This window comes from Cololabis saira, unplaced genomic scaffold (genome assembly GCF_033807715.1).
Source record: "Cololabis saira isolate AMF1-May2022 unplaced genomic scaffold, fColSai1.1 scf032, whole genome shotgun sequence".
In the NCBI taxonomy this organism is placed as follows: Eukaryota; Metazoa; Chordata; class Actinopteri; order Beloniformes; family Belonidae; genus Cololabis; species Cololabis saira.
The window spans coordinates 127,800-142,500 of NW_026906196.1; the positions used below are offsets into that span (position 1 = coordinate 127,800).

The 14,701-nt window shown below is 52.8% G+C and overlaps 5 non-coding genes across 5 annotated transcripts; all 5 read left to right on the forward strand.

Annotated features, from left to right (window-relative positions):
* The first annotated feature begins 2,163 nt into the window (after positions 1-2,163).
* On the forward strand, positions 2,164-2,236 carry trnav-aac (transfer RNA valine (anticodon AAC)). Its single transcript has one exon. It is a non-coding gene; the product is annotated as a tRNA-Val (tRNA).
* A 3,148-nt stretch (positions 2,237-5,384) lies between these two features.
* On the forward strand, positions 5,385-5,457 carry trnav-aac (transfer RNA valine (anticodon AAC)). The gene has a single exon. It is a non-coding gene; the product is annotated as a tRNA-Val (tRNA).
* Positions 5,458-10,562: 5,105 nt separating this feature from the next.
* trnav-aac (transfer RNA valine (anticodon AAC)) lies at positions 10,563-10,635 on the forward strand. Its single transcript has one exon. It is a non-coding gene; the product is annotated as a tRNA-Val (tRNA).
* Positions 10,636-14,101: 3,466 nt separating this feature from the next.
* trnas-aga (transfer RNA serine (anticodon AGA)) lies at positions 14,102-14,183 on the forward strand. The gene has a single exon. It is a non-coding gene; the product is annotated as a tRNA-Ser (tRNA).
* A 256-nt stretch (positions 14,184-14,439) lies between these two features.
* Positions 14,440-14,512, forward strand: trnav-aac (transfer RNA valine (anticodon AAC)). Its single transcript has one exon. It is a non-coding gene; the product is annotated as a tRNA-Val (tRNA).
* Positions 14,513-14,701: the final 189 nt, after the last annotated feature.

Here is a 14,701-nt window from a genome sequence, read left to right on the forward strand (position 1 = left end):
GGAGCTTCCACCACCAGACCCCAGGAGCTTCCACCACCAGACCCCAGGAGCTTCCACCACCAGACCTCAGGAGCTTCCACCACCAGACCCCAGGAGCTTCCACCACCAGACCCCAGCAGCATCAGCACCAGACCCCAGCAGCATCACCACCAGAACCCAGGAGCTTCCACCACCACACCCCAGGAGCTTCCATCACCAGACCCCAGGAGCTTCCACCACCAGACCCCTCTAGCTGCACCACCAGACCCCAGCAGCATCACCACCACACCTCAGGAGCTTCCACCACCAAACCCTAACAACAACTCAACAACCTCAAAAACCCGGCTCACCTGGAGCCACCCAAAGACCCGGCTCACCGTCCGAACCCGGGGACCCGCTTTTAAGCCCCCCACCGACCGGCCACTGGAGTGAAAGAGCCAGCCCTTGGGCCTGGAGGACCAGGGCCCTGGTACCATAAACACCCAGACGCTCCTAGCACCATGGACAGCACTCTGTCAGATGCCCAAGCGCATATTGTTTTTTACTCATGTTCTGGTTTCAGGACCACAATAAAAACACAATAAAAGCTGAACAGGGTTCCATGGTGTAATGGTTAGCACTCTGGACTTTGACCCCAGGAGCTTCCACCACCAGACACCACTAGCTCCACCACCAGACGACAGCAGCATCACCACCACACCGCAGGAGCTTCCACCACCAGACACCACTAGCTCCTCCACCAGACCCCAGCAGCATCACCACCAGACCCCAGGAGCTTCCACCACCAGACCCCAGGAATTTCCATCACCAGACCCAAGGAGCTTCCATCACCTGACCCCAGGAGCTTCCATCACCAGACCCCAGGAGCTTCCACCACCAGACCCCACTAGCTGCACCACCAGACCCCAGCAGCATCACCACCACACCTCAGGAGCTTCCACCACCAGACCCCAACAACAACTCAACAACCTCAACAACCTCAACAACCTCAACAACCCGGCTCACCTGGAGCCACCCCGAGACCCGGCTCACCGTCCGAACCAGGGGACCCGCTTTTAAGTCCCTACCCCCCTCCCCCCCACTGTGTGGCGGAGTCACATCCTGGCTATACAGCAGAGTGGCGCAGCGGAAGCGTGCTGGGCCCATAACCCAGAGGTCGATGGATCGAAACCATCCTCTGCTACTTAAGAGATCCTCTCATACATGAGATGTGAGAGATTAACTGAAATCTATCCAGAGCTTTTTGGAAACAAGAAAGTGGATGTATGATCTATGAACATACTGCACTGACTGTTGATGAAAATGCATTTAATCAAAATGAGGATGAAAATATGTCTCAACCTAATAAAGTAAAACCAACCATTTTAAAATAAAGTAAAACCAACCATTTTAAAATAAAGACTCTAAATTGTCTATTTCTGAAGATTCACACACACACACACACACACACACACACACACACACACACACATACACACAGCTGACAGGTTGTTGTGGCCGAGTGGTTAAGGCGATGGACTAGAAATCCATTGGGGATTCCCCGCGCAGGTTGGAATCCTGCCAACAACGAGTAATGTTTGAATGTGCAAGACGACTGCCTAATTTGCAGTTATTAATCATATCCAGTACTGTCTTTCAAAAGTAATCAGTTGGCTTCCCTTGTGGTACATTTTGTATTTTCTACCCAGCATGGTAATACCGATGGATGATTTTTAATTTTACCGCACCAGGACAACTTATATAGGGGCGGCAGTAGCTCAGGTGGTAGAGCGGGTCGTCCAATGATCCGAAGGTCAGCGGTTCGAATCCCGCTCCATCCCAGTTACTGTCGTAGTGTCCTTGGGCAAGACACCTTACCCTGCTTGCCCCGTGTGAATGTGTATGAATGTATATGAATGTTGGTGGTGGTCGGAGGGGCCGTTTGGCGCGGAATGGCAGCCACGCTTCTGTCAGTCTGCCCCAGGGCAGCTGTGGCTACAAATGTAGCTACCACCACCAGTGAGGATGTGTATGAATGAATAATGGTCTAAGTGTAGCACTTTGAGATTCATTGAATGGAAAGTGCGTTACAAGTTAAATGCATTATTATTTATTATTATATGAAATCACACATTTATTTCTAACATGAATGATTTGAAGATAGGATTTTTTTTTCGTTACGCCCGCCATTTTCAAAGCATGCAAGTTTCCGTAGTGTAGTGGTTATCACGTTCGCCTAACACGCGAAAGGTCCCCTGTTCGAAACTGGGCGGAAACATGTATTACTGCAATAATATTATTTGGACTTGGAAAACCCCTCTAATCCTCTTCTTGGTGCTCGGCACAGGAAGGTCGACCATCTCTTTCTCGCATTGGGTCTTATGCAGAAATGAATTTCGTTGCAGTTCCACAACTGATTAAAAGCCAGTCATTCCTCATTTACCTAATCTTTCAAATGTCCAACTTTACAGGAAAAAAAGAAACATATTACAGAGATTTTTTACAGGATCTTTTCGTCATGCCCGCCTTTTTCAAAACATGTAAGTCACTAGCTCCACCACCAAACCCCAGCAGCATTAACACCAGACCCCACTAGCTCCACCACCAGACCCCAGGAGCTTCCAACACCAGGCCCCACTAGCTCCACCACCATACCCCAGCAGCATCACCACCAGACCCCAGGAGCTTCCACCACCAGACCCCAGGAGCTTCCACCACCAGACCTCAGGAGCTTCCACCAGACCCCAGCAGCATCACCACCAGACCCCACTAGCTCCACCACCAGACCCCAGCAGCATCACCACCAGACCCCATCCACCACCAGACCCTACTAGCTCCACCACCAGACCCCAGCAGCATTACCACCAGACCCCATCCACCACAAGACCCCACTAGCTCCACCACCAGACCCCAGCAGCATCACCACCAGACCCCATCCACCACCAGACCCTACTAGCTCCACCACCAGACCCCAGGAGCTTCCAACACCAGACCCCACTAGCTCCACCACCGGACCCCAGCAGCATCAGCACCAGACCCCACTAGCTCCACCACCGGACCCCAGCAGCATCAGCACCAGACCCCAGGAGCTTCCACCACCAGACCCCAGGAGCTTCCACCACCAGACCCCAGGAGCTTCCACCACCAGACCCCAGGAGCTTCCACCACCAGACCTCAGGAGCTTCCACCACCAGACCCCAGGAGCTTCCACCAGACCCCAGCAGCATCACCACCAGACCCCACTAGCTCCACCACCAGACCCCAGCAGCATTACCACCAGACCCCATCCACCACCAGACCCTACTAGCTCCACCACCAGACCCCAGCAGCATTACCACCAGACCCCATCCACCACAAGACCCCACTAGCTCCACCACCAGACCCCAGCAGCATCACCACCAGACCCCATCCACCACCAGACCCTACTAGCTCCACCACCAGACCCCAGGAGCTTCCAACACCAGACCCCACTAGCTCCACCACCGGACCCCAGCAGCATCAGCACCAGACCCCAGGAGCTTCCACCACCAGACCCCAGGAGCTTCCACCACCAGACCCCAGGAGCTTCCACCACCAGACCCCAGGATCTTCCACCACCAGACCTCAGGAGCTTCCACCACCAGACCCCAGGAGCTTCCACCACCAGACCCCAGGAATTTCCATCACCAGACCCAAGGAGCTTCCATCACCTGACCCCATGAGCTTCCATCACCAGACCCCAGGAGCTTCCACCACCAGACCCCACTAGCTGCACCACCAGACCCCAGCAGCATCACCACCAGAACCCAGGAGCTTCCACCACCACACCCCAGGAGCTTCCATCACCAGACCCCAGGAGCTTCCACCACCAGACCCCTCTAGCTGCACCACCAGACCCCAGCAGCATCACCACCACACCTCAGGAGCTTCCACCACCAAACCCTAACAACAACTCAACAACCTCAAAAACCCGGCTCACCTGGAGCCACCCAAAGACCCGGCTCACCATCCGAACCCGGGGACCCGCTTTTAAGCCCCCCACCGACCGGCCACTGGAGTGAAAGAGCCAGCCCTTGGGCCTGGAGGACCAGGGCCCTGGTACCATAAACACCCAGACGCTCCTAGCACCATGGACAGCACTCTGTCAGATGCTCAAGTGCATATTGTTTTTTACTCATGTTCTGGTTTCAGGACCACAATAAAAACACAATAAAAGCTGAACAGGGTTCCATGGTGTAATGGTTAGCACTCTGGACTTTGACCCCAGGAGCTTCCACCACCAGACACCACTAGCTCCACCACCAGACGACAGCAGCATCACCACCACACCTCAGGAGCTTCCACCACCAGACACCACTAGCTCCACCACCAGACCCCAGCAGCATCACCACCAGACCCCAGCAGCATCACCACCAGACCCCAGGAGCTTCCACCACCAGACCCCAGGAATTTCCATCACCAGACCCAAGGAGCTTCCATCACCTGACCCCAGGAGCTTCCATCACCAGACCCCAGGAGCTTCCACCACCAGACCCCACTAGCTGCACCATCAGACCCCAGCAGCATCACCACCACACCTCAGGAGCTTCCACCACCAGACCCTGACAACAACTCAACAACCTCAACAACCCGGCTCACCTGGAGCCACCCAGAGACCCGGCTCACCGTCCGAACCAGGGGACCCGCTTTTAAGTCCCCTCCCCCCCTCCCCCCCACTGTGTGGCGGAGTCACATCCTGGTTATACAGCAGAGTGGCGCAGCGGAAGCGTGCTGGGCCCATAACCCAGAGGTCGATGGATCGAAACCATCCTCTGCTACTTAAGAGATCCTCTCATACATGAGATGTGAGAGATTAACTGAAATCTATCCAGAGCTTTTTGGAAACAAGAAAGTGGATGTATGATCTATGAACATACTGCACTGACTGTTGATGAAAATGCATTTAATCAAAATGAGGATGAAAATATGTCTCAACCTAATAAAGTAAAACCAACCATTTTAAAATGAAGTAAAACCAACCATTTTAAAATAAAGACTCTAAATTGTCTATTTCTGAAGATTCACACACACACACACACACACACACACACACATACACACAGCTGACAGGTTGTTGTGGCCGAGTGGTTAAGGCGATGGACTAGAAATCCATTGGGGATTCCCCGCGCAGGTTGGAATCCTGCCAACAATGAGTAATGTTTGAATGTGCAAGACGACTGCCTAATTTGCAGTTATTAATCATATCCAGTACTGTCTTTCAAAAGTAATCAGTTGGCTTCCCTTGTGGTACATTTTGTATTTTCTACCCAGCATGGTAATACCGATGGATGATTTTTAATTTTACCGCACCAGGACAACTTATATGAAATCACACATTTATTTCTAACATGAATGATTTGAAGATAGGATTTTTTTTTCGTTACGCCCGCCATTTTCAAAGCATGCAAGTTTCCGTAGTGTAGTGGTTATCACGTTCGCCTAACACGCGAAAGGTCCCCTGTTCGAAACTGGGCGGAAACATGTATTACTGCAATAATATTATTTGGACTTGGAAAACCCCTCTAATCCTCTTCTTGGTGCTCGGCACAGGAAGGTCGACCATCTCTTTCTCGCATTGGGTCTTATGCAGAAATGAATTTCGTTGCAGTTCCACAACTGATTAAAAGCCAGTCATTCCTCATTTACCTAATCTTTCAAATGTCCAACTTTACAGGAAAAAAAGAAACATATTACAGAGATTTTTTACAGGATCTTTTCGTCATGCCCGCCTTTTTCAAAACATGTAAGTCACTAGCTCCACCACCAAACCCCAGCAGCATTAACACCAGACCCCACTAGCTCCACCACCAGACCCCAGGAGCTTCCAACACCAGACCCCACTAGCTCCACCACCATACCCCAGCAGCATCACCACCAGACCCCAGGAGCTTCCACCACCAGACCCCAGGAGCTTCCACCACCAGACCTCAGGAGCTTCCACCAGACCCCAGCAGCATCACCACCAGACCCCACTAGCTCCACCACCAGACCCCAGCAGCATTACCACCAGACCCCATCCACCACCAGACCCTACTAGCTCCACCACCAGACCCCAGCAGCATTACCACCAGACCCCATCCACCACAAGACCCCACTAGCTCCACCACCAGACCCCAGCAGCATCACCACCAGACCCCATCCACCACCAGACCCTACTAGCTCCACCACCAGACCCCAGGAGCTTCCAACACCAGACCCCACTAGCTCCACCACCGGACCCCAGCAGCATCAGCACCAGACCCCACTAGCTCCACCACCGGACCCCAGCAGCATCAGCACCAGACCCCAGGAGCTTCCACCACCAGACCCCAGGAGCTTCCACCACCAGACCCCAGGAGCTTCCACCACCAGACCCCAGGAGCTTCCACCACCAGACCTCAGGAGCTTCCACCACCAGACCCCAGGAGCTTCCACCACCAGACCCCAGCAGCATCAGCACCAGACCCCAGCAGCATCACCACCAGAACCCAGGAGCTTCCACCACCACACCCCAGGAGCTTCCATCACCAGACCCCAGGAGCTTCCACCACCAGACCCCTCTAGCTGCACCACCAGACCCCAGCAGCATCACCACCACACCTCAGGAGCTTCCACCACCAAACCCTAACAACAACTCAACAACCTCAAAAACCCGGCTCACCTGGAGCCACCCAAAGACCCGGCTCACCGTCCGAACCCGGGGACCCGCTTTTAAGCCCCCCACCGACCGGCCACTGGAGTGAAAGAGCCAGCCCTTGGGCCTGGAGGACCAGGGCCCTGGTACCATAAACACCCAGACGCTCCTAGCACCATGGACAGCACTCTGTCAGATGCTCAAGCGCATATTGTTTTTTACTCATGTTCTGGTTTCAGGACCACAATAAAAACACAATAAAAGCTGAACAGGGTTCCATGGTGTAATGGTTAGCACTCTGGACTTTGACCCCAGGAGCTTCCACCACCAGACACCACTAGCTCCACCACCAGACGACAGCAGCATCACCACCACACCGCAGGAGCTTCCACCACCAGACACCACTAGCTCCTCCACCAGACCCCAGCAGCATCACCACCAGACCCCAGGAGCTTCCACCACCAGACCCCAGGAATTTCCATCACCAGACCCAAGGAGCTTCCATCACCTGACCCCAGGAGCTTCCATCACCAGACCCCAGGAGCTTCCACCACCAGATCCCACTAGCTGCACCACCAGACCCCAGCAGCATCACCACCACACCTCAGGAGCTTCCACCACCAGACCCCAACAACAACTCAACAACCTCAACAACCTCAACAACCCGGCTCACCTGGAGCCACCCAGAGACCCGGCTCACCGTCCGAACCAGGGGACCCGCTTTTAAGTCCCTACCCCCCTCCCCCCCACTGTGTGGCGGAGTCACATCCTGGTTATACAGCAGAGTGGCGCAGCGGAAGCGTGCTGGGCCCATAACCCAGAGGTCGATGGATCGAAACCATCCTCTGCTACTTAAGAGATCCTCTCATACATGAGATGTGAGAGATTAACTGAAATCTATCCAGAGCTTTTTGGAAACAAGAAAGTGGATGTATGATCTATGAACATACTGCACTGACTGTTGATGAAAATGCATTTAATCAAAATGAGGATGAAAATATGTCTCAACCTAATAAAGTAAAACCAACCATTTTAAAATAAAGTAAAACCAACCATTTTAAAATAAAGACTCTAAATTGTCTATTTCTGAAGATTCACACACACACACACACACACACACACACACACACACACACACACACACACACACACACACACACACACACACACATACACACAGCTGACAGGTTTTTGTGGCCGAGTGGTTAAGGCGATGGACTAGAAATCCATTGGGGATTCCCCGCGCAGGTTGGAATCCTGCCAACAACGAGTAATGTTTGAATGTGCAAGACGACTGCCTAATTTGCAGTTATTAATCATATCCAGTACTGTCTTTCAAAAGTAATCAGTTGGCTTCCCTTGTGGTACATTTTGTATTTTCTACCCAGCATGGTAATACCGATGGATGATTTTTAATTTTACCGCACCAGGACAACTTATATGAAATCACACATTTATTTCTAACATGAATGATTTGAAGATAGGATTTTTTTTTCGTTACGCCCGCCATTTTCAAAGCATGCAAGTTTCCGTATTGTAGTCGTTATCACGTTCGCCTAACACGCGAAAGGTCCCCTGTTCGAAACTGGGCGGAAACATGTATTACTGCAATAATATTATTTGGACTTGGAAAACCCCTCTAATCCTCTTCTTGGTGCTCGGCACAGGAAGGTCGACCATCTCTTTCTCGCATTGGGTCTTATGCAGAAATGAATTTCGTTGCAGTTCCACAACTGATTAAAAGCCAGTCATTCCTCATTTACCTAATCTTTCAAATGTCCAACTTTACAGGAAAAAAAGAAACATATTACAGAGATTTTTTACAGGATCTTTTCGTCATGCCCGCCTTTTTCAAAACATGTAAGTCACTAGCTCCACCACCAAACCCCAGCAGCATTAACACCAGACCCCACTAGCTCCACCACCAGACCCCAGGAGCTTCCAACACCAGACCCCACTAGCTCCACCACCATACCCCAGCAGCATCACCACCAGACCCCAGGAGCTTCCACCACCAGACCCCAGGAGCTTCCACCACCAGACCTCAGGAGCTTCCACCAGACCCCAGCAGCATCACCACCAGACCCCACTAGCTCCACCACCAGACCCCAGCAGCATTACCACCAGACCCCATCCACCACCAGACCCTACTAGCTCCACCACCAGACCCCAGCAGCATTACCACCAGACCCCATCCACCACAAGACCCCACTAGCTCCACCACCAGACCCCAGCAGCATCACCACCAGACCCCATCCACCACCAGACCCTACTAGCTCCACCACCAGACCCCAGGAGCTTCCAACACCAGACCCCACTAGCTCCACCACCGGACCCCAGCAGCATCAGCACCAGACCCCACTAGCTCCACCACCGGACCCCAGCAGCATCAGCACCAGACCCCAGGAGCTTCCACCACCAGACCCCAGGAGCTTCCACCACCAGACCCCAGGAGCTTCCACCACCAGACCCCAGGAGCTTCCACCACCAGACCTCAGGAGCTTCCACCACCAGACCCCAGGAGCTTCCACCAGACCCCAGCAGCATCACCACCAGACCCCACTAGCTCCACCACCAGACCCCAGCAGCATTACCACCAGACCCCATCCACCACCAGACCCTACTAGCTCCACCACCAGACCCCAGCAGCATTACCACCAGACCCCATCCACCACAAGACCCCACTAGCTCCACCACCAGACCCCAGCAGCATCACCACCAGACCCCATCCACCACCAGACCCTACTAGCTCCACCACCAGACCCCAGGAGCTTCCAACACCAGACCCCACTAGCTCCACCACCGGACCCCAGCAGCATCAGCACCAGACCCCAGGAGCTTCCACCACCAGACCCCAGGAGCTTCCACCACCAGACCCCAGGAGCTTCCACCACCAGACCCCAGGATCTTCCACCACCAGACCTCAGGAGCTTCCACCACCAGACCCCAGGAGCTTCCACCACCAGACCCCAGCAGCATCAGCACCAGACCCCAGCAGCATCACCACCAGAACCCAGGAGCTTCCACCACCACACCCCAGGAGCTTCCATCACCAGACCCCAGGAGCTTCCACCACCACACCTCAGGAGCTTCCACCACCAAACCCTAACAACAACTCAACAACCTCAAAAACCCGGCTCACCTGGAGCCACCCAAAGACCCGGCTCACCGTCCGAACCCGGGGACCCGCTTTTAAGTCCCCTACCCCCCTCCCCATCACTGTGTGGCGGAGTCACATCCTGGTTATACAGCAGAGTGGCGCAGCGGAAGCGTGCTGGGCCCATAACCCAGAGGTCGATGGATCGAAACCATCCTCTGCTACTTAAGAGATCCTCTCATACATGAGATGTGAGAGATTAACTGAAATCTATCCAGAGCTTTTTGGAAACAAGAAAGTGGATGTATGATCTATGAACATACTGCACTGACTGTTGATGAAAATGCATTTAATCAAAATGAGGATGAAAATATGTCTCAACCTAATAAAGTAAAACCAACCATTTTAAAATAAAGTAAAACCAACCATTTTAAAATAAAGACTCTAAATTGTCTATTTCTGAAGATTCACACACACACACACACACACACACACACACACACACACACACACACACACACATACACACAGCTGACAGGTTTTTGTGGCCGAGTGGTTAAGGCGATGGACTAGAAATCCATTGGGGATTCCCCGCGCAGGTTGGAATCCTGCCAACAACGAGTAATGTTTGAATGTGCAAGACGACTGCCTAATTTGCAGTTATTAATCATATCCAGTACTGTCTTTCAAAAGTAATCAGTTGGCTTCCCTTGTGGTACATTTTGTATTTTCTACCCAGCATGGTAATACCGATGGATGATTTTTAATTTTACCGCACCAGGACAACTTATATGAAATCACACATTTATTTCTAACATGAATGATTTGAAGATAGGATTTTTTTTTCGTTACGCCCGCCATTTTCAAAGCATGCAAGTTTCCGTAGTGTAGTGGTTATCACGTTCGCCTAACACGCGAAAGGTCCCCTGTTCGAAACTGGGCGGAAACATGTATTACTGCAATAATATTATTTGGACTTGGAAAACCCCTCTAATCCTCTTCTTGGTGCTCGGCACAGGAAGGTCGACCATCTCTTTCTCGCATTGGGTCTTATGCAGAAATGAATTTCGTTGCAGTTCCACAACTGATTAAAAGCCAGTCATTCCTCATTTACCTAATCTTTCAAATGTCCAACTTTACAGGAAAAAAAGAAACATATTACAGAGATTTTTTACAGGATCTTTTCGTCATGCCCGCCTTTTTCAAAACATGTAAGTCACTAGCTCCACCACCAAACCCCAGCAGCATTAACACCAGACCCCACTAGCTCCACCACCAGACCCCAGGAGCTTCCAACACCAGACCCCACTAGCTCCACCACCATACCCCAGCAGCATCACCACCAGACCCCAGGAGCTTCCACCACCAGACCCCAGGAGCTTCCACCACCAGACCTCAGGAGCTTCCACCAGACCCCAGCAGCATCACCACCAGACCCCACTAGCTCCACCACCAGACCCCAGCAGCATTACCACCAGACCCCATCCACCACCAGACCCTACTAGCTCCACCACCAGACCCCAGCAGCATTACCACCAGACCCCATCCACCACAAGACCCCACTAGCTCCACCACCAGACCCCAGCAGCATCACCACCAGACCCCATCCACCACCAGACCCTACTAGCTCCACCACCAGACCCCAGGAGCTTCCAACACCAGACCCCACTAGCTCCACCACCGGACCCCAGCAGCATCAGCACCAGACCCCACTAGCTCCACCACCGGACCCCAGCAGCATCAGCACCAGACCCCAGGAGCTTCCACCACCAGACCCCAGGAGCTTCCACCACCAGACCCCAGGAGCTTCCACCACCAGACCCCAGGAGCTTCCACCACCAGACCTCAGGAGCTTCCACCACCAGACCCCAGGAGCTTCCACCAGACCCCAGCAGCATCACCACCAGACCCCACTAGCTCCACCACCAGACCCCAGCAGCATTACCACCAGACCCCATCCACCACCAGACCCTACTAGCTCCACCACCAGACCCCAGCAGCATTACCACCAGACCCCATCCACCACAAGACCCCACTAGCTCCACCACCAGACCCCAGCAGCATCACCACCAGACCCCATCCACCACCAGACCCTACTAGCTCCACCACCAGACCCCAGGAGCTTCCAACACCAGACCCCACTAGCTCCACCACCGGACCCCAGCAGCATCAGCACCAGACCCCAGGAGCTTCCACCACCAGACCCCAGGAGCTTCCACCACCAGACCCCAGGAGCTTCCACCACCAGACCCCAGGATCTTCCACCACCAGACCTCAGGAGCTTCCACCACCAGACCCCAGGAGCTTCCACCACCAGACCCCAGCAGCATCAGCACCAGACCCCAGCAGCATCACCACCAGAACCCAGGAGCTTCCACCACCACACCCCAGGAGCTTCCATCACCAGACCCCAGGAGCTTCCACCACCACACCTCAGGAGCTTCCACCACCAAACCCTAACAACAACTCAACAACCTCAAAAACCCGGCTCACCTGGAGCCACCCAAAGACCCGGCTCACCGTCCGAACCCGGGGACCCGCTTTTAAGCCCCCCACCAACCGGCCACTGGAGTGAAAGAGCCAGCCCTTGGGCCTGGAGGACCAGGGCCCTGGTACCATAAACACCCAGACGCTCCTAGCACCATGGACAGCACTCTGTCAGATGCTCAAGCGCATATTGTTTTTTACTCATGTTCTGGTTTCAGGACCACAATAAAAACACAATAAAAGCTGAACAGGGTTCCATGGTGTAATGGTTAGCACTCTGGACTTTGACCCCAGGAGCTTCCACCACCAGACACCACTAGCTCCACCACCAGACGACAGCAGCATCACCACCACACCTCAGGAGCTTCCACCACCAGACACCACTAGCTCCACCACCAGACCCCAGCAGCATCACCACCAGACCCCAGCAGCATCACCACCAGACCCCAGGAGCTTCCACCACCAGACCCCAGGAATTTCCATCACCAGACCCAAGGAGCTTCCATCACCTGACCCCATGAGCTTCCATCACCAGACCCCAGGAGCTTCCACCACCAGACCCCACTAGCTGCACCACCAGACCCCAGCAGCATCACCACCAGAACCCAGGAGCTTCCACCACCACACCCCAGGAGCTTCCATCACCAGACCCCAGGAGCTTCCACCACCAGACCCCTCTAGCTGCACCACCAGACCCCAGCAGCATCACCACCACACCTCAGGAGCTTCCACCACCAAACCCTAACAACAACTCAACAACCTCAAAAACCCGGCTCACCTGGAGCCACCCAAAGACCCGGCTCACCGTCCGAACCCGGGGACCCGCTTTTAAGCCCCCCACCGACCGGCCACTGGAGTGAAATAGCCAGCCCTTGGGCCTGGAGGACCAGGGCCCTGGTACCATAAACACCCAGACGCTCCTAGCACCATGGACAGCACTCTGTCAGATGCTCAAGCGCATATTGTTTTTTACTCATGTTCTGGTTTCAGGACCACAATAAAAACACAATAAAAGCTGAACAGGGTTCCATGGTGTAATGGTTAGCACTCTGGACTTTGACCCCAGGAGCTTCCACCACCAGACACCACTAGCTCCACCACCAGACGACAGCAGCATCACCACCACACCTCAGGAGCTTCCACCACCAGACACCACTAGCTCCACCACCAGACCCCAGCAGCATCACCACCAGACCCCAGCAGCATCACCACCAGACCCCAGGAGCTTCCACCACCAGACCCCAGGAATTTCCATCACCAGACCCAAGGAGCTTCCATCACCTGACCCCAGGAGCTTCCATCACCAGACCCCAGGAGCTTCCACCACCAGACCCCACTAGCTGCACCACCAGACCCCAGCAGCATCACCACCCCACCTCAGGAGCTTCCACCACCAGACCCCAAAAACAACTCAACAACCTCAACAACCCGGCTCACCTGGAGCCACCCAGAGACCCGGCTCACCGTCCGAACCAGGGGACCCGCTTTTAAGTCCCCTACCCCCCTCCCCCCCACTGTGTGGCGGAGTCACATCCTGGTTATACAGCAGAGTGGCGCAGCGGAAGCATGCTGGGCCCATAACCCAGAGGTCGATGGATGGAAACCATCCTCTGCTACTTAAGAGATCCTCTCATACATGAGATGTGAGAGATTAACTGAAATCTATCCAGAGCTTTTTGGAAACAAGAAAGTGGATGTATGATCTATGAACATACTGCACTGACTGTTGATAAAAATGCATTTAATCAAAATGAGGATGAAAATATGTCTCAACCTAATAAAGTAAAACCAACCATTTTAAAATAAAGTAAAACCAACCATTTTAAAATAAAGACTCTAAATTGTCTATTTCTGAAGATTCACACACACACACACACACACACACACACACACACACACACACACACACACATACACACAGCTGACAGGTTGTTGTGGCCGAGTGGTTAAGGCGATGGACTAGAAATCCATTGGGGATACCCCGCGCAGGTTCGAATCCTGCCAACAACGAGTAATGTTTGAATGTGCAAGACGACTGCCTAATTTGCAGTTATTAATGATATCCAGTACTGTCTTTCAAAAGTAATCAGTTGGCTTGCCTTGTGGTACATTTTGTATTTTCTACCCAGCATGGTAATACCGATGGATGATTTTTAATTTTACCGCACCAGGACAACTTATATGAAATCACACATTTATTTCTAACATGAATGATTTGAAGATAGGATTTTTTTTTCGTTACGCCCGCCATTTTCAAAGCATGCAAGTTTCCGTAGTGTAGTGGTTATCACGTTCGCCTAACACGCGAAAGGTCCCCTGTTCGAAACTGGGCGGAAACATGTATTACTGCAATAACATTATTTGGACTTGGAAAACCCCTCTAATCCTCTTCTTGGTGCTCGGCACAGGAAGGTCGACCATCTCTTTCTCGCATTGGGTCTTATGCAGAAATGAATTTCGTTGCAGTTCCACAACTGATTAAAAGCCAGTCATTCCTCATTTACCTAATCTTTCAAATGTCCAACTTT